Source organism: Condylostylus longicornis, unplaced genomic scaffold, assembly GCF_029603195.1.
Source record: "Condylostylus longicornis isolate FDR11 unplaced genomic scaffold, ASM2960319v2 ptg000019l, whole genome shotgun sequence".
NCBI classification, from domain to species: Eukaryota; Metazoa; Arthropoda; class Insecta; order Diptera; family Dolichopodidae; genus Condylostylus; species Condylostylus longicornis.
The window spans coordinates 287,797-309,430 of record NW_026577988.1 but is presented as its reverse complement, the minus strand read 5'-3'; the positions used below and the strand labels follow the sequence as shown (position 1 = coordinate 309,430).

General features: G+C 26.0%; 1 protein-coding gene across 1 annotated transcript in view; it reads right to left on the bottom strand.

Annotated features, from left to right (window-relative positions):
• The window catches only part of LOC129606582 (SOX domain-containing protein dichaete), a 67,755-nt gene extending 59,711 nt beyond the window's left edge, over positions 1–8,044 (bottom strand). The window contains exon 1 of the mRNA XM_055516966.1: positions 7,599–8,044. The gene's annotated coding sequence lies outside the window, so the exon portion shown is untranslated. The remainder of the gene's footprint in view (positions 1–7,598) is intronic.
• Between the last annotated feature and the right edge of the window lie 13,590 nt (positions 8,045–21,634).

Sequence of the window (21,634 nt, the reverse complement as noted above, 5' to 3'; positions counted from 1 at the left end):
TAATAATAAAAGTAGAAAAAATTCTATTGGGACATTACTTGTATTTTTTATTGTATACTGCCATTACATACACATAAACAAAAAATATGTGTATATTGTAATATGAAAATTGACAATAAAATTGACAGCTTAATTTAAAATGAAAATTTCTGATTATTAAATATAGAGTGAATAGGAAAGATACACGGAAAATGAGAGAGAAGTGAAGTGATTATCAAATGAATGATGCATAATTGAAATTGTGAAAACGAATAATGATTTTCCAATTCTTTTATTATTTTTTACATGAATTTTCATAATTGATTATTATCGATTTTAAAATGGAAATTTAATTTAAAAATTTAATATTTGTTATTTAATGCTTTAACAATAATTTATCTATTTAATGTATGTACGTATCTGTGTAAGTATATGAAATTCCCTATTAAAATTATGAATGTAAGTTTTCCAAGCAATTGGGCGGCTATTCTGAGTCTTGGATTACTATGTGATGGTAATATTTATCGTAAAAATTTTAAACATTTTATTATAGACACGAATCATTTGTATGAACTGGTTTGTGTTTACAGTAATAATATCGAACTTATTACAATAAATATCGCTATCACTTAGGGCCTGATCGTCTATTTTACTCGGAAAGTGAGTAACTATCGTATACTTGTACAATGTAATTTTCGGGTGAGAAGAATTATTTGGTATTCCGTATCTCGTTATACCCGTACGAACGTATGTTCGAAGGGTATACTAAATTTGCCTTACCGTTTGTAACACTAAGAAATACTACCCTGAGATAATGCTCAAGTGTATGTTTTTGATCAGCGTCGAATTCAGTGTTGATTTAGCTTTGTCTGTCAGTTTGCCAGCGATAACTCAAAAACTAATTGAGCTAAGTTCACTAAATTTTAACAAATGATTTATTGTAGTAAGTGCCAGAACCTTATTTAAATTGGACATAATCGGGATACTGGTTCGGGTACCTGCCATACAACTTCAAAAGTTATTTGGTTATATCTCAGAAACTATAAAAGCTGTGGTATTTAAATTCCACACAAACGAATATATTTGTAGGGCCAATGTGTCTAATAAAAGTCGTTGAAATAACTTGGCTCCTTCTGGTACCTGCCATATAACCTCAAAAGTTATTTGGCTATATCTCAGAAACTATAAACGCTGTGGTATTGAAATTTCACACAAACGAATATATTAGTAGGCCCAATGTGTTTGATAAAAGTCGTTGAAATTGCTTGGCTCCTTCTGGTAGATGCTGTACAACTTCAATAGTAGTTTGGCATACACAGTATTTTGAAAAACACAGTACTGAAATTGTGCATAAATTAATATGGTAATACGTCAACTTAAAGTCATAGTCTGGCCCCATAGTTAGTTATGGCACATTAGTTATTCGCACATAGGATAACAAATTCGTACGAGTATCACAGAGTTGGCAAGGTCAACTCTATTTTTTCTCGTTTTTTTCTAAAATGCATACAAAATTTATTCAGTTTGTTTTTGAAAGTGAGACGTTCAGTCGGTTATTTGAGAAAAAATGCAAAAATTCAATTGAAAAAATGAGTAATCTTTTTAGAAAAGTGAAACAATCCATTAGAAAATACTTAGAATTCTGATTTGAAAGTGAATAAAAAGTGAATAAAAAACCGAAATACACAATCCGACTGTTTGTGATTCGATACTCAGAATAAGTCCCGATGATATACAAAGAAATTACTTTAAGTCTATAAGGAAATAAAAATTTGTGAATTTAGTGTTACTCCCTAATTACTAGTAATTTTTGTATGTATGTTGAACTCGTTGGTTTATACGTTATGTCGACGTCATCAAGTAGGCACAATATAATATTTTTAACCGGAGTGAGTTGGGAGGTAATTCGTAAATGAAGAACTGTTTCGCTTCGAAAATATGTTTTTGCAGTTACTGTTATATATCAAAGTTTAACTAGCATTTAATCTAAAAAATTTTGCGTCTGCCTCATATATAGTTAACAAACTCTCAAAATAATCAAACTAAAATTTAAAATAATTGAAATAATTATTACCGAAAAAAAAATTAATTTAAATTCTTATATGATATTAAATAAGGCCGTGCTACATGTCGTAAACCTACTGGAATAATTCTTTCTATTTAGATGAATTTCAATTCAATTATGAATGCAGTGCACGTATAAACATATGCGGCACATACAAATACATGTAAGCAAATATTATATTGATAGCTTCTATTTATTATCATAACATTATTAATATTATAAAAATGTAAAAGTAGCCGCCATAATAATAAAGTGAAATTTAATAATGGAAGTAACCGAATTTTTGTGTATACACAATACAACGTATGTAAAATGTGGGTATGTAAACTTAAATTTATAATCTATATGACATATAAACTCATATATACTTGTATATTCTATTTATTTTTTCAATTAAATTGTTGGTGTCATTTTATTTTCATTATCCTCTTTTGTGTATACATTTATTATGTGTGTATATGTATAATGTATTGTTTATATTATATAAAATTTACCTTTTGCGCAGGTGTCACACATAATTTTCAAAGATAAAATGTATATTCACTTATATAAAAATATTTGATATACATATTTTAATATATAATACATGTACATACTCGTATACCAAAGAAAATCATCCCTTTTTTGACATTGTCATCCAATTCATTGTATTATTGTTGATTGTAGAGCTAGCCACCGGAATGACAGTTACAAGACACATAAGAAACTGTTAAATATTTAATTCTAAATATGCTAAGGGTAATTTGTTATACTTTATACGTAACATTCGTAAAACGCAATTTGTTTAGGTTTGAATTGGGGATGATCTATGAAATTTTAGTTTGAATTTCAAATTTTGTAATGCATTTGCCGGAAAGAGTGTTCTTCTTGGTCTATCATTTTATTGTAATTACGTTATTGTAAATTATTTTCAGGTCTTGCAAGAACTTGTTAGACTAACTCGAAATCAACGTTCTTGGATGATAATATTTTAATATTTATATTCAACTAATAAGCATTTCTCAAATCATATTGAAAAATTAACACCATCTTCCACTTTTGATTTACCAGGTACCTTATCATTTATTTTGCAATGAATTTCACAAAGTCACGGTTCTAAATTTATTCAGACAGAACAGTACGTTTCTCGAACCAATTTAAATATTCCGTTGACGCCTTAAATAAATAATATCAAAAATCTTAAAAATTTTTAAAATCTGTGGAACAATATACAAGCAAATAAAAAGTAAAATATGTTCGAAGAACCTTCTTCTTACTTTTAAAAACCAACAACTTAATTTCTGAAGTATTATCCAAATGAATTCCTTACACTCCTTAAGGTTTTTAATGATCATCAGAAAAGTGCCATGTTATGTCTGTACATATAGTTTTCTATTTTCTTATTACAGAGAAGTAGAAATGAAAAAAAAAAACATTCTAGCACCCCTTTTTTTGTGTTATTAATATGCAAGTGAATCGCGTGTACATTTTTACATACAAAAACTCACCCCCGAAGTCATTTTTTAATTTTATATATTTAAATACTAAAGAAAAATTATCGTTATAGCGACTAAACATAACAAACCAAAAATATTTTTAACGACAAAACCAAAAACCATTGAATTTTTTTTTTGGTTAAGAAAAAAAAAATTTTTATACGAAACCGAAATGAAAATGTTCTTTAGACAAGAACATAAATTTTGTGTGCATAATATTGAAAAACGTGTGAGGGCACAAGGGTTGCAAATAATATTCAAATCTGTATTTAAAATGAATAATTTTTTTTTATAATACTTTTTTTATTAATTATTTAAAAGTATTGCCAGATGTAAAACGAATAAATTAACAGTCCAAACAAAATTTTGAGGCAAGGAACAAGTCCAATGAGAAAATGTGACTTAGTTGAGTTTAAATATTTATTGATGGGTTGATTTTTATCCACTCGAAGTAACATTTATCATGTGAATCCTGACTTTATGATCTACAATTTGTAAACTAGAGAAGATTGCAGATTGTAAATTGTATATTAGCGGTAGCAGTGCTGGTATCCGTTTGAAACTCACCTTTTTAATAAACTTCAGTAATTTATGAGGGTCGGAAGTCGGCAATTAAGCCGTCATGAGCGCATAATTCCCGGTACTTTCATTCTCCTGCGAATTAGAGTGCCACACTTATTCAAAGGTATAATGAGATGTCTACACTCTCTGGGTCTGCAAAACCCTGGTAGAACGGCGATGAAAATTTTCTCCTAATTATTGCCCAACCTGTTATCTTCTTCAGATTCTGCTAGCCATAATCTCCCAGAACAGACTTTGTCAGTGACAGGAGGACTTCGTCAGTGTTTCGACCGCTTTTTCTATTATTTCTTATGTCGTTCGATTTGGCAGAAAAGCTCCCGACCGAAAAATAACCTGTCAACCCCCTTCTTCATCAATGCATCAGGTACGTTATTTTCTTCCACACCCCCATGGTGCGACAGTCAGTAAGTTATTGAAAAGATTACTGGATCATTTATTATAGAATAATGCCTACAAATTATTCGTTAATGTAAAATTTAAGAGTTAGAAGTCTGGCAACTCTCATTTTAATAAAAAGTAAATCTTATACAAGTACAATTTAATATAAGTACATTACTCCTTCGGTCATATAACTTTTTATAAAATAATTAAAAATTAGTTAAATATATTGTAAAATATTAAAAACACTTTAAAAATCTTTAGAGCGTCTTAACATTGCAAATTATTATAACACTCTTATTACTATGGCATATGATTATTGTTAAATTTTAACATATTATAAAAAAAAAACACATTTGGATTTATATATTTATATGTATATATACACGAGTATATATAAATTACAATATGTACGACATTATATGGAATTACTCACTTTGACTCTTAATAATTTAAGAGGATTTTCATATACTTTAATAAGCGTATAGTGAAAAAAGGGGTTTTATATTTTATTCTGGAATCATTGTATGTTACGGGTTTTCATACATTCTTATGTAGACGTAGCGGTCCTTAAATATTCATGCGTTTGACCAATTTTTAATTTTTATTTTGCATTTTGTTTTTGAGTGAAGTTAGAGATAGTTCTATTGAGTTTTTTTAATACTCTCATTTGCGGAAGTTTATGTTATATTACAAAAAAAAAAGAAAACATAGAGGCACTCACTTTAAGACTTCGAAGCGTACTCTAAAAATTAGTCTAATACTTATTTGCTACTTAAACTTACTAGAGAGTTTTTTTTTAACATTAAGTACATACAACATCAATTAAGCCAAATGTATGAAAGAAAAAACGTTGTAATAAAATGAATTTTTTATTTGAAATAGAAAGAGAAAAAAAATTTAATATATAGTGTGATAAAAGAAACATAAGTTTTCCTGAGTTTATGTGTGTGCATACGCATACATCTTATGTGTTTCAGTAGATTTTGCCAGTAAATATGCACGTGACATGGATATCCTTTTTATTGAGATTCCTGTAATTTTTTTTTTCATGTTGCGTATAATTAATTAATGAAGTTGTTGTTTTTCTTTTGAAAAATCAAAATAATGAATTTTTAATATGAATTTAGAACATTTAATAAGGGTTGCAAAAAAACTAAGAATAAAAAATGTAAAAGTAAGAATAGAAAATGTAAAGTAGCTTGAGACGCGCGACTAATTAATAGAAAACAAGTGGTGACTTGTTGTAATTGTGATTTTATTATAGAGAAACAAAAGGGTAATGAACAGAGAATATAAAATTTATGTTGCTCATTTATTAATATATTTGTTGACTTTCCATATTTGAGGCCGATTGGCGAAACTTAAATTTATTTGTGGAAAATTTTGCAATCAACTTGGTATTTCTTGAATTAATTTGGTTATCTTTTTAATATTTTAAAAAATTTCTATTAAAAAATTTTTTTTTTCCATTTTTTCATTTTACGCCATTCTATTCAATTGAATAACAATAATACAAAATCAATGTGTTGCAATATGACGTTATCTATGTACGTATTGCATTGTATAGAAGGTTTAAAAATTTAAAAGGCAAAATAGAAAAATTTCATTGAGCAACGAATAAATCAAGAAAATTACAAACCAAAAAAAAATGGAGAAAAAATAATGAAATTTAAGTACATTAAAAGTTTAAATCAATTAATTTGTAGGTGTTGTAGGTACATGGTATCACGATTGACTTGCAGACATGATTTTTAAATACACAATGATTTTTTAATATTTGATAGAGAAGGTTTTATATACTTATATTGAATTTTTGTTGAGTAATTAATCCCCGAGGGACTTGGTGATTTTTTCTTATTTTTTCTTAAATATTATTTTTTAAATTGTAAAATTACAAAAGTTTTATATAAAAAAAATTAATTTGGTATTGTAGAAAAGTATTTTAACAGTTAAATGTAAAGTTGAAATTATTTGAACTTCACTACATTGACGATTGGTTGGTTGGTTGGTACGTTGGTTACACGTACTTTTAAGATAATTATAGTACTTTTTTTTCTTCATTTTTTAATACAAAATATTCTTGTTTATTTAAGAAAAGATGAAATCTTCCTATAATGCGATTTAATAGGTGAGGCTAGGAGTATAAGATATCAAAAATTTTCTTAATCTTATGGGTATGCTTTGATATTATTATAGAATTTTCTAATTAAATTGTATTTTAGTTATAAGTTTTTTCGGATATTTTGATCAGAAAATCAGCAATTTCGAATTGCTAAACGACGAACTGAAAGTTTTGTATACCAAACTAAACCAAGTAAAGTGATCCGGCAGTAGAGTGAAGTAAATACGATAATATAGAGTTAGCTGTGTCCAATCTCCGTGGAACGGGGATATAACGGAGATTTTTAGGATTATATACAAACAAATTTGACAAACTATGACTCAATTCACAAATACCCACTTACTGTTAAATTTCCCGTTATATCTCAATATACATAATGTATATCATAAAATCAAATATTTTGAAAAGGTTGTAATTTTAATATTGTATTTACAACTATTCTTAAAATTTTTTGTTTAAATTAAAAAAAAAATAAAAAAAATATAAAAAAACTTAATGATTTTCAACTGTCAACTTTTCTGTCACATTAAGAATGAATATATTTTATTATTTTTTCGTTTTACGCATATAAATAAAACAATAATTTAACAAAAATATGTCACCAAAAAAAAAAAAAAAATAATAAATTGAATAATTTATTAAATTTTTACATGAAAAAAATTTTAATTAATTCCATCATGTGCAACTTTTGATATCAAAATACAAAAAAAATTGTCCAAAAATCTTTCAAACATTTAGACAACAATAATTTTTAGTTTATATGTATAAAATTATAACTATACGCTATGTATACACACATGCATACACTTAAATAAATTATTATCAGACTCAAATTTAAAATTTAGTTAATCAAACAAAAATTAACTTGATCTGTCACATGAAATGTCAAAATTTTTAAGCTAATTTGTAAATAACAATAATATACAATATATAGAATTTGAAAGAGAAAGAGAAAATGACAAATGAAAAAAGAAAAAAAAATTTATTAACTCACGGTTTGGTCAATCGGCTTCCAATAGTCATCACTTTGTTTCTTTTGCTGTCGTCTTACTTTTCTTATTTGTTAAGTTTAACAAAAAAAATCACAGTTTTTTTATTATTCTTTTTTTTTTAATTTAAGATGTACCGTGTTATAACTGTTATTAATATAAATTGTTGTTTTTTTTTTCTCTCTTTTTTAGTTAATTTTAGTAATTTATTAATTTTCTGTTTTCTTTTCACAATTTTTTTTTTCTTAATATTTTTCAATATTTTTTTTTTTTGATATCTTAATAAATTATTTTACATTTGAATTAAAATAAAAATATTGTATAAAATACAAATTTTGACTTTTTTGGAATTTGAATATTTTGGTTTTCTTGTTGCTTTTGTATTAAAAAAAATTTTTGTTCAAAACTTTTGTGCAACAATCAACAAAAATCACAATTTTTCTTTTATTGTTAGCTAGGCTTTTGTTTTGTTAGAAAATGGTATTTTTTTCTCTCTGCAAAATATGTCAAATTATATTTAAATAATTTATGTTAAATATAAAGAAAATAAAAGATTTTTTTTTTAATTTAATTTACTATTTACTTTAATTTTTTTTTCAAATTTTATTCTAATAAATTATAAATTTTTTATTCTGTTTGTTAAATTCGAAATCAGTTATAGGAGATATTTTATGAGCATTATTGAAAATATCGGTGGCAAATAAAAAAAAAATTGATTATTTAGGATAACCCATTTTAAAAAATCAAATTAATAAATAATTTTAAAAATTTTTTTACAATCAATTTGATATTTTTGTAGAGACGTGAGTTTTAGAGCAAATAAAATTTAAGATTTTATTGAATTATTTTTCATGTAGGAGAAAAGAGTTTAATACAGTTAATTGAAGTATTGTTATCATCGTTTAGTATTGCTTCGTAAAAGAAATGACGCCACTTTTAAATAACACTCTGAGTTTAAATTTTATTAATGCCTTTTTCTCTGAGTTTAAATTTTATTAATGCCTGTACATAATATGTAAGCTTTTATTTGCTACCCCGCTTCAATTATATAGTGTTGTTCTTCCTAATATTCATCAATTCAATATTCCTGCAAAGCTTATACATTTGGTAAAGTGCACCATGGCCAAAGTAAGGAATAGAATCAAGATACAAAATGACAAATATCTCAAGAATTAGAAACAGTAAATGGCTTAAGGGAAGGGGATAGTCTATCTTGCATATTCTTTAATCTCGCCTTGGAAAAAATTATACGAGATTCAAAAAACATGTAAAAGGGGCAATTCCTTATAAATGGACACAGGTCCTAGCATACGCTGATGATGTTGACATAGTACGAGTAACAAAATCTACTGCAGAGTTAAAATGTAACTTCATTAACATCGTAAGGGCGTCTAAAGATATAGGTTCAATTATTAATGAAAGCAAAACGAAAATTTTGGTATTAACATGCAGAGAAGGTGGAGTTCGTGGTCTAGGTCAGAACCTTAAATTTGGGGAATATCATTTCGAAATTGTCAAAAATTTTAAATATATAGGCAAATAGGTGGTACTATGGTCTACGGAAACTCTTGAAAAGCAATATTATCGATTGAAAAACAAAAATACAGATCTATCGAATATCAGTGCTTACGTATGTCAGGGCACTTATAATACCAGTGCTGACATACGCCAGTGAGACATAGACACTGAGTAAAGCGGATGAAATCAAACTTGGAGTTTTTGAAAGAAAGATTCTCAGAAAAATTTTTGGAGCAGTGTATGAGAACGGTATATGGAGAATACGGTACACTAAAGAACCGTACGACATGTATAACCATAGCGACATAATCGATTAAAGTAATAAAGATCGGTAAATTACGAGTTTGAAAGATAATGACGAGTTTTTGAAAGATAATGAAAAATTGTCTGCTAAGTCGATAACGAACGATGAATAATCATTGTGTAATAATAGCTAGTTATTCCTTGGTGAAATATTTTAGGAATGAAGCGGATTAGAGCATAGTAGTGAAAGAAACTCATGCTTAAGAGGGGTTTCTAGATGTTCAGTATTCAATTTTCGATTTCTCAAAATTATTTGTATTGAAATAGTCGGGATATCAAAGATGCAAATCTCATGCAAGTGTTTTAAATAAGACACTGGATGCTGGCAGACATTCGAAGTGATCTACCAAATAGTACCGTCCCAACAAACGCAATTATATAATTTTAATACTGTCATAATAAAATAAAGGCGGCCACATAAGCTATTATTGTTATCGTCTTATTATTTATTTTTTTGAAGGCTGCTGTCAATAAAACGAGAATTAAGTAAAACTTCTTATCCAACTAAATTATTTTGACTTCTACGCTTTGTGTTAGGTTCACTTAAATTTATTGTCTTATGCACGAGTAAAAATTCTTTTATGTACACACACAATGTCTCAACATTTATTTTATATTTTCATCGGAACGTTCAATATTTGGTTGGATAGGCAACAAAAATAATGGTTATCCGGTTCCGTAAAACCAAAATTTGTAGGCTACCCCTAAACTCGCAAGTTTAAACATCAAGTTTTCGATTCATATTCTATTTTTTTTCATTGATATTATTAATAATTTTTTTTTTGTTCAATAATCTAAATGTTTACTTTTCGGTGACTAAAGTGACCTCTTAACAATGGCAGATTCATTATACAAGTTGTCTTAATGGGTGTGCTTAGTGTTGTGCGTTTTGATTTTTTTTTTGTTTCACTAAATACAAAAATAATATTTTATTCTCACTGATTACTTTTTTTCTTTCTTATTTTCCTGATTTTAAACTTGTTAATCTGTAAATTTATTGTTTCGTTATGAATTTTCAACATTAACGTTTTCTTTTCTTGCTCAAAATTTTATTAGTTTTTAAATCGAATATATTAAAAAGTCGTAAAATTCGGGAGTTATTTTTAAACAAAAAAAAATATAAAACTCGCCTCTTTAGATATTTTAAATAAAAGCTAATTAAAAATTTATTTATTTTTATTTTTTTCTTTTCAAAAAAAAATTATTTAAAATTTCAATGGGCGCGAATAATGAAAAAATAAACAAGATTATCTTTTCTTAGAAATTACACTTTATACGTTTTTAAAGCGCGTTATTTTAATTTAGTGATTGTTTAAAATAATCAAAAATAAGCATTTAGTAACGCTAATTTACATTTATATTAGTTAAAATTTTTTTTTTTGAATAAATTGAATAAAGTTTAAGAGCTTTAATAGCCGTGTTAAGTTTTTATCAAAATATTAATCAATAGCCAATATGAAAATTAATGAATGTTGTTGCAACAAATAATTTGAATTTCTTATGAGGAGTAAAGTAAATTTTTAATAGGTACGACTTTTGGGCGGATTCGTAAAAATTTTTTGCGATAGTTTGCTTAATAGAAGTATTCTTTGATTTTGTTACTAATAATTTCGCGTAAAATTAGAGTAAATAAGTAGACAAATATGTACATAATGTGTACGGATCTTCATATTCCCACTCTCACTTGAACCAGTCCCAGATCTTTATAAACCGGTTCAAATCCTGCGCCACTTCCTGCAAAGATAGTTGACAGGGCTTTTTATCCTCTTGGCGTGTTCGTTAATCAGACAGTGTCCATTCTATTCAGTTTTCCTGTTATTAATTTTTCATTTTAAGAAGCATAAATTATTTAATGACAAGCAAAGTTTTTAGTTTTTACAGCAACACTGTTTTTGTTTTGATCGTAACCTAAATTTGATCATATATTATAGGTTTTCTTTCAAACGCTCTCATTCTTTTAAAGCTACACATTGTAAGTTTATGTTTTTTTTTCAAACAGGTATCACATGATTGTGTATAATATAATATTCATACATTCGAAATAATTATCAATAACATCCACACCGTATACAATAATAAACCCTATCGTTATTAAGTCAATACCTCTAAATTTGTTGAGAAAATAAATTTTAAGCAGAGCAGGTAAATATTTCACAAACATTTTAGAATTCCGACGGGAAAATGTATTTTCATTTTGCGCAATTTCGAGTTATATTGAAAATATTAAAGTTTTTTAACGCTCTTGTGATTTAGTATTGTCAATGCGAGCAATTTGAACATTGCATTCCACCAAAAAACACATTAAAAATAGTCTGAAATTTATTAGGAATTGATTCGCACACTAGATTCAATTTCATTCAATTTCGATTTGATAGAATTTTAGATTCCCTGTGAGTTCAAAAAATTTCGAAATCTTTGTATGAAACGTTAATAGCTACATTTTCTGAACATTCCGCTCGTAGTTGAATATAAAAGAAATTTTTTTGATTTTCTATTTTCATTTTTTTAAAGAAATTGATTTTGAGAATTAAAACCAAGCTCTTTTGATGTAATCGTCTATGATTAATCATATTATACAGTAATAGTCTATAATTAATTAAATTATACAGGTTGTAATCATATACTGTAGCAAAAGTAAAGTTTGATGAAAATTGCATTCATAGTTTCAAAACATAATTAATTTAAAGAACATGTAGTATAACATGCAGGCCTCAACTAATGTGTGCTCACACTTAAGAAAAATGTGAAAAATTTTTATTTGTACGTCAACATAAAACTAAAATTTGTGCAAGAAACTTCGATTTGAAAATAGTGTGATCTCCTCGTAACAGTATTAGTAACATCAAAAATTCGTGTAATTTACGTTTAAATCTGCTTGATCAGGCATTTTTATGGATATTTTAAACTCTTTATGTCAAAATGGCGTTAAAATATATGTAGGTACATCACACAACAGTGTTTGATTTAAATTTGAAAAAAAAATAACGAATTCACTCATAAACCAGTGTTATTAGCCAGAAAAATAGTGTGGTCGCATATTATTTTTCACAGTTTTTAATAAAAGTCAATTTAAAATAACATTCAAAGTAATACACGCAATGAATGCCACAATTTTATCATCTCATAGCAGGAAATGAAAAAAATTAGTCAACATATTTGTCAACTGTAGAATACGAAAAAAGGAATTGGGGTCACCGTCGAATAAATGATAAGTTAACTGGAAATTAAGCAGACTTGCAAATATTATTGTTTTTATTAGGCATGTGTCTATAAAAACAGAAGTCAATAATTCTTATTGTATATGCATTTAAAAATTTTTTTGACAAAATACCTACTTTTATTGAATAAAATGTTTTTTCTGTGCATAAAAGCTTCACATTTCCATTAAAATTTTAAAAACTCAAGTGTTATTAACTATTTTAATTTTTAAATTCACGCACTTGTATTTCTTTGTTGAGTGTTATCTTGAGCTTTTTCACTTTTCTTAATTATTTTTTAATTAGTGGTTTAGTTTTAAAAGTATATTTTATTTAATTTCAAATTAATTTTATAATTATATTTAATATTAATAATATGTACAATGCTTAGTAATTAGAGTATTTTGCTTTCTCTATTCTTTTATAATTTTAATTCTTATATTCTCTTATAATTTTAATGCACTATATATATTTAAAATATCTCACTTTAAACAATTTGACTGTATCAGTATGTTTTTAAAATTTATTTTATATTTATAAATGTAAACATTTTTTTTTAAATTAAATTTTAAAAATTTTAAAAATAAGAGAGCCAAAAAAACACAGAAGAAATTAAAATTTGTGACATAGAAAAACTCACGCAAAAATTTAAATATCGAAACACTATTACAATGCGTCGCTATTTTGACATAACAAAAAGAAAACAATATTTACGTTAGCAAAGATTTTGAACGCGAACTCAATTACTCTCTACTCAATATTGTTGTTAATATATAATTGAATAATATTGTAATTCTAATATTTTAAAAATTATTTTATTAATAAATTTTTAATATTTCTTTCTTATTTTTATTTTAATAATTGCAGCTAAAATATTATTTGACATTTTCAATTAAAAAAAAAAACAGGTGTTCTTATTTTTTTTTTTATTATTTTAAAGAGATTATATAGTTTATTATTTATTGTCATTCAAAATTATTATAATATCGTATCAAAACACAAAATAAAATCGTAACAAAAAGGAAAACAAACGGGCACAATTCATTTTTGTTATGCCCCCGCTTTTTGGGCTTTGTTTTGTGTTTTTTTTTTTCTTAATATATTTTTTTTTTTTCTGTTCACCGAAAAAATTCTGTTTTCTATATTGAATATGAAATAAAAATTGAATATAATAAAGGAATAATAAATTTCACCCCGTTAAAATAATCAAAATAACTAACTTTGCAAAAACCTTCAACCTAACTGACATTTCTTCTATATTTTGTATCGTGAAATTTACGCGCGCGTATACATATCTACCATATATAGAGATGGAATTGAAAAAAAAAGAGGAAAACATGAGAAATAACATAACATTACGGCAGACTTTTTTTTCTTCATTAAAAGGCAAAAAAAAAAAAAAACGAAATTGGTATAAAAATGTGGAAAAAAGCATAAAATTTTTATTTTTTTCCATTTCAATCTTTTGATTCGTATTTTTTTTTCTACTCAAAAAAATATAATTAAAAAAAAATAACAATTTTTTACGTTGCTTTTTTTTCCATGTATAGCGAAAATACAACAAAATTATTGTGTTTTTTGTTACCAAAACTTGAGTACAATTATTCTATACCCAATATTGAATCGAGAACATTTTTTAAGTCATGAGAGAATATTAAAAAAAACAAACGAACGGCAGCAGTATAAAGGAGAGAAAATTGAGTAGCGCGAACAAAATGTCATTTATCGCTCTTACGCAAACATACTCAGTACAGTATTTTGAGTACAGTGTACATGAATATGAATTTTTATATGAATAAAATATTGTATACTGAATTATGTGACTTAGAGTAACAGTTTTGTATCATGCGATAAATTGAAAAAACTTTGACGAGACCGTAGTATAACGAAATGGAAAACATACTCAAAATTTTTTGTATTAGATTATTTACCCCGTTTTAACTAACACATACACCGAAGTAAGCGAAATGAATTGGTATTGGAAATTAAATTTGGATAGAATGCAAGTTCACTTACATTATGGTAGAAGAAAATAGAATTGATTATAAACAAAAAACAAACAAATTTGTAAAAAGTTAACCGTATGTTTGAAGCCAAAAAAAGCTGGTATGTTTCTAATTGGAATTGAAAAGAATTTTTCCCGCCGGTTTCATAATTTATGAGCAATTTTGTAAGTTGCAATCGTGAAATTTTATATGGTTTGTATTCCTTTTCAAGGAATACAAGAAGGCAGAGCTTAGGATGCAGGAGTTAATTTTAATCTGTAATTATAGATATTCAGGATTTTACGTTTATTATTTTCTATAATAAAAGGTCAAGCCATCGACCGGAATAACTGTATAATATACTATTGCAAAAATAGAACTATATTAACTGACGTTTGTCAAAAAGCTGTTTGAAATTTATTTTTCTCATGAAATTTAGACATATAAGACGCAAAATAGTTAGAATGGGCAACCTTGCGTGTTTTGGATTTTTAGGCGAATGGCATGTCCAAAAACCTTTTTGCAACATGTTTTGAATAATTCTATTTACTTCAAATTTCTATTTACCTGTTTATATTCCAAATAAGAGAATATTCGAATACTTTCATTAGTGCTATATAGACTTAAAAATTTAAATTTAAGTTTACATTTTTAATAATTATATACACTTATAAACTTATTTAATCAACTAATGAGGATTCGAAAGCAACAATTTCGTTGCGGAAAATTTGGTTTAAAAATCTACAACTTTATGATTAAAATTTCTCTCAAAAATATTTCTCCTCAATTATGGTACACAAATTCATTATTGCAATATTTAAATTTGATTGCTACAACATTAATATTAAGATATTTTGAAATTAAAAATCATATAGCACAAAAATATGTCAAATTGTATAACTGAATAGTTCCTGCATTATTCTAATAGAACAAATTGTAGACTCCACATACAATCATTGTGATAACATTTGATTCTAATATGAATTATGTTCAGCTTAATAAAATGTGTAAAGTTACATTGTTCAGCGTTCTAACAAGAATGGTGTACCCTTTAATAAATCCCTTAATAAAAATTTACCTTCTTATTTCCATAGTTCACAAAATTTCCACTGCCGTAATATAAAATCCACTACAATAATCATAAAACTTACATAAATAACAGAATGATGGCGCGATAGGAGAAAATATAATTGCTCATATAGGAGTTTTATTTGCTAGACATTTTATGATTTAGGTGCCTAAAAAATTATACTTTGTATGTCACGTTTTCATTCACTTTTCTTTTAGTCGAATAAGTAATAAGGGACAGAATAGTGATAGAATTTTTACAATTCTAGGAAAAAACGCAATATCTGCAAAATATTCTGCTCACTTGAATATTGTATTATAAGGATATTTCGAACGCACTTACTTTTCTATCGGTGAGTATAGAGATGTGACATACAAAATGAGCCAGTGTGTAATTCAAATTTTTTATACTAAATGTGATTTACAAGTTTTTTTTTTAATCTTTACATAGGAGCATATTTTATATAGGAATAATCTAATCCCTTCCACATAATCATATGGGTATACAATGTGAAGGAATAAAAGATAGACAACAACAAGATTGAATCAATATAAGAAAAGAAGAAAACAAGAGACAAACAAAAAGATAAGCATAGCTATAGATATCTTCACCATTGTATTGCAAGTAACATCCATTGATTGAATATTATTGTTTTCTCTTTTATCATCATTGTTTTCTTCTGATTGGCTCTTTATTTCGATTGGATGCATTGTTTTAATTTTCCGTTCATTTTCTTATATTGTTTGTTTTTTTTGTATTAGAAAATTTTTTTGGGGTATAAATTGTAAAATCTACAATAATAAGATTATTTTACATGATCATAATGTAAGACTTAAAGTGTATAACAAATATAAATACACTAGGTTATAGGTCGGGTCGTAGGGGTATGAGTACCTACATAAACGAGATGATATTGATAATTTTTAAATGTTTTATGTTACAATATTAGATTCAATTATAATTATTATGATTTGATTAGCTCGATGAACGGGACTCATTACTTTTTGAAGATTTCTTTAAAGAAAGAGTAAGACTTTAAAAATGTCAAGCCTGTGTTTTTGTAAGAGGTGAACATGAGAAATTTGTATACTTTTCATTTTGAAAGTTTTCTAAAAATTTTACAGCTATTTTTTTGCATTCGTAAAATGTTCCGAAATATTTGTACTATATGTAAATGTAAAGCACCTTAAATAAAAAGTTTAGTATCCCGAAAAACATACAAGAATGTGGTACTAAAATTATAATTTTACATATTAAAATTCACTCTCATCTCATGTTGTTAGTGTTATGCGAGAATGCGCAAAGTTAATTTGTTGTATTTTTTCTTAACACATTTTATATGAAAACTGGTTTTCCCCTTCACAAATTCTCAACAAAAAAATATTGACTTTTCATAAATTTTTTATACCCACAATATTGTTATCTTTTCATGGAAATAAAAGTTAGATAAAATTTTATATGTGTGTATTTTCTATTTATAATATTTTGTTATTATTAATGTGTGAGTATTTCATTTCTGGTGGCATTTTGCTGTGTTGAAAATGAAATTTTGAATATAAAATAGCAGCATGGATACCCATAGAAGTGGCTACGTGAAATTGATGTGCGTGTGTGTGTGGATTTTACAAATGAATGTGTTTACATGTGAATATGTGAAGAAAGAAAAATATTTTAATGTTTGTTTTATTGAAATTTAAGAAACAGGTGGGATTTTTTTTCTTTTTCAAAATTTTTAATTTTTTCTTGTTTTCTCTGTATATTTTGAGTTTCTCTTCTTCGAACATACCATATACATATATATTATATTGAGGGCGTTTCTAAAACATATTTTAATCTATGAAGAAGGTTATAAAGTGTATGAATTAAAAGAGAAACGATAAAAATGTATTATAATAAATGAAAAGGAAAAAAAAAGTTGTGTTAAAGAATGAAATATAATAGTTCCATAGTATATTGTGTATAAAAGTGAAATAGATAATAATGTATAAAGAAAATTTACTATGTATTGTGTTGTGTTGTGTGTATTGTAGGAAAGTTTAATAGAAGAGATACTGGAAAAATTGGATAAACTTTTTTGCTTTCGTTCAGCTCCCCCCCCCCCTACCCCCTCAAATTCTATCAATTTATTTCTTTTATGAATATTTTGTTTACTACATATATAGCATTTCAAATGTTTGCTATTTATGTATGTATGTATGTACTCGTACGTTCTGTAAAGGTACTCGAACCTACTTTATTAATATAATAATGTTTTGTCGAAAACGGAGTTTTCTATATGCATACAAAGTATACATACTTACATAAATAATAATAACAAATAAAATAGTATGTGTACTGAGTTGAAAAGTTACAAAAACCTTTTATACATTTTATATACTTATAATCATAGTATATAATAATAATAATGGAATATAATAAACAATAATGTATATAGGTACATACATAAAAATATAATATAGAAAGAGATTGAAAGATACAAGTAGGATAAAGAGTAGCTTACAAAGAATGGGAGTATCTGTGTTTTTGATCACTGGGGTTTAAGAAAACAAAAAGCCAAACAAAAGGGAAAAAATATTTTACATACATACATAGGTATATAAATGTATATCTAAGAAAAGAAGAATGCGAGAATATACTTTGGAAAAATTGTATGTTTTTCTCTCTTGTGAAAATGCCATACCTATAAATACAAACTTGTATATCTATATAAAATGTGTATATAACAATAAAACGCTATGTGAATAAAATTAAAATTGTATACAAAGTACGAGTATATAAAATAAGGGAAAAATAAGTATAGAAAAAAAAAAGAAAGGAAAATTTTTTTTTTTTTTATTTTTTTTTCTATTTCTATTCTGAAAAAGTGATAGAAAATAATGCATTAAAAATGTATCTTTAGGTAACCAAGTTTTTAGTGGATAAAAAAAAAATAAAGAAACAAACAAACAATAATAATAAAAAATTTAAAAAAGTTAAAAAAAAAATATGCAAAATAAAAGTTATCATATTTTTTTTTTATACAAAATTACAACGTAATTGTAAATTGCAGTTAAAAAGGATTCATAATGGATTCGTTTAAGAAAAAATGTTTGATATTTTAAAATTTTACCCAAAAATTTTCGATTTGAACCAGCGAGGAATCCATATTATTCCATAAAGATTTGATTCTCCAATTGTATTTTTTAAGAAATTGGACGTCATTCCTTGTATTTGAGCTCGGTATTCTAGAATATTCCCTTATTCAATAAATTTATGAAGAAATTTCGGAGAAAATCTTATACCAAAAAAATAAATGCTTTAAGAATCAGACCAGAAAGTTAATTTTCATCTTAATATAAATAATAGTAAATCTTAATTGTTTTTTGTATAACAGTTTGTATAACAGTTTGTATAACAGTTATTGAAAGTAATTAATTGAATACCGTGGCAAAAAAAAATGGATATACAGAGTTATTCAAATCTTGATTAAGTCAAGAATAACAAAAAATTATCAAAATTCTATTTATTTTGTAAATTTTTAACATAATGAGTTTCTTAATGAATGTAAGCCGATTTTTGAAGAATGGTCTACATGAGGCATGAATAAAAAGTAATCTGGCAGTAGTACAACGGAAATATCTATTGAAGAGTCGCATTAATCTAATTTAACTTAAATTTGTTACATAAACTGCACTACACAGATATACTTAAGGTGTAATATATAAAGCCCTTTTGTCAAGCTGTTGAAGATCAAATTTTCTTACTAACACTAGATAAATGTTTAAATTTGATATTAATTCTTTTATAATATTTCTTGACAAAACAACTTTCTCCATTTTTGAATACCATCTGTGCGACAGCAGTGAAGTTTAGAAATTTATTGCCAAAATTTGTAATTTAAAAATTATTTTCAACCTATTTAATCGGCCTATTGGTAAAATATTGGTTTAAAAAAAGCCAGTTAATTTTACAAATTATTTGTTATTGCCCGAAAATTTCCCCGAAGACTTAATAATTAATGTTCTCAATTCAATTTTCCTTTAAAAATTTTCAATTTTACTTGGAATTCTCGAGCAATAATAATTTAAGAAATTAATATTGGAAATTTTGACTGACAAGTTCTTGAATTAAATGAAAACCAATTTAAATTTGCGAATACTTTTTAATAGTCTGAACTTATCAAAGACGTTGAAAAAATGAGAAAATTTAAATTTTATTTTCATTACTTTTTTTTTATTTACTTATATAAGAAAGTTCTTTTTTAATGTTACTTTCAATGAAAGTAGACACAGTCGCATTTACAAAATGTTTTTTTTTCTTAAATAACAAAATAACACTTTTAAGGGTGGTATGAATTTTAATATAACCAGATAAAAATGTTTATGTGTTTATGTGTGTGTATGCACTATATTTATTTAAAAAAAAAATATTTAAAGGACTTTCAATTGAATTTGCTCACCTCTGTTTACATTAAATTTTGTAGGTTAGTATTTCGGGAAAAGGAAACGTAAAGACGAATGGATTATTTGCTAAAAAATTTGATTAAATTTTAAATAAAATATATTGAGAATAGATAGACGCAATAATGTGATGTTTGTACGTTTGTTTATGCACAAGTTTAATAAAATAAAATGTTGACATATTACGAAGCTATACATAGAATATGCCAGATTCGCTTGATGTTAAAATACTGAAGTTACTTGCTGTTAAAATACCAAACACTAAAACCTATCTTAAACTTAAAAAATTCTGGATTTTCGGTCTGGAACACGAAAAATCGATGTTTTTCATACAGAACGTAAAAAACTCAATATTTTTCATATTAAACGTAAAAAACTCTGTATTTTCCGCCTGGAACACAAAAAGTCGGTGTGTTTTACACAAAACGTAAAAAACTCAATATTTTTCATATTAAACGTAAACAACTCTGTATTTTCCGCCTGCATTACAAAAAATCGGTGTTTTTTACACAAAACGCAAAAAATCCAATGTTTTTCATATTAAACGTAAAAAACTCTGTATTTTCCGCCTGGAACACAAAATATCGGTGTTTTTTACATAAAACGTAAAAAACTCAATGTTTTTCATATTAAACGTAAAAAACTCTGTATTTTCCGCCTGGAACACAAAAAATCGGTGTTTTTTACACAAAACGTAAAAAACTTATAATTTTTAATATTAAACGTAAAAAACTCTGTATTTTCCGTCTGGAACACAAAAAATCGGTATTTTGCACACACAACGTAAAAAACTCAATATTTTTAATAGTAAACGTAAACAACTCTGTATTTCCGCCTGCATTACAAAAAATCGGCGTTTTTTACACAAAACGTAAAAAACTCAATGTTTTTCATATTAAACGTAAAAAACTCTGTATTTTCCGCCTGGAACACAAAATATCGGTGTTTTTTACATAAAACGTAAAAAACTCATAATTTTTAATATTAAACGTAAAAAACTTTGTATTTTCCGCCTGCATTACAAAAAACCGATGTTTTTTACACAAAACGTAAAAAACGCAATATTTATTATATTAAACGTAAAACAATCTGCATTTTCTGCTTGAAACACAGAAAACCGGTGTTTTTCTTACAAAACGTAAAAAACTCAGCAATTTCAGCCTACAATATGAAAAACTGCAGAGTTTCCAGTAAAATGTAAGTTTCAAATTAAAATGTAGTACAGGTTTCAAGTTTAAATACATACCACCATTAAGCGATATTGCAAATTAATCATTTATTAAAATGATAACGTTATATTCGTTATTTCTTATAATTACATATAATGCAGCTGATAGCATGCATAGTTGTATGTAAAACATTGAAATTCATCGGGACAACTCTTATAAAATAACAACTTGCACCAAAGTATTTGAATTATAGAAATGAAAAAAGTTTCACAGCTAAATTGCATTATAAAACTTCAACATTAAATGATTGCCAACATGATCGAAATGCAAATTTGGATATCCGAAATTAACCAAGTCTTGC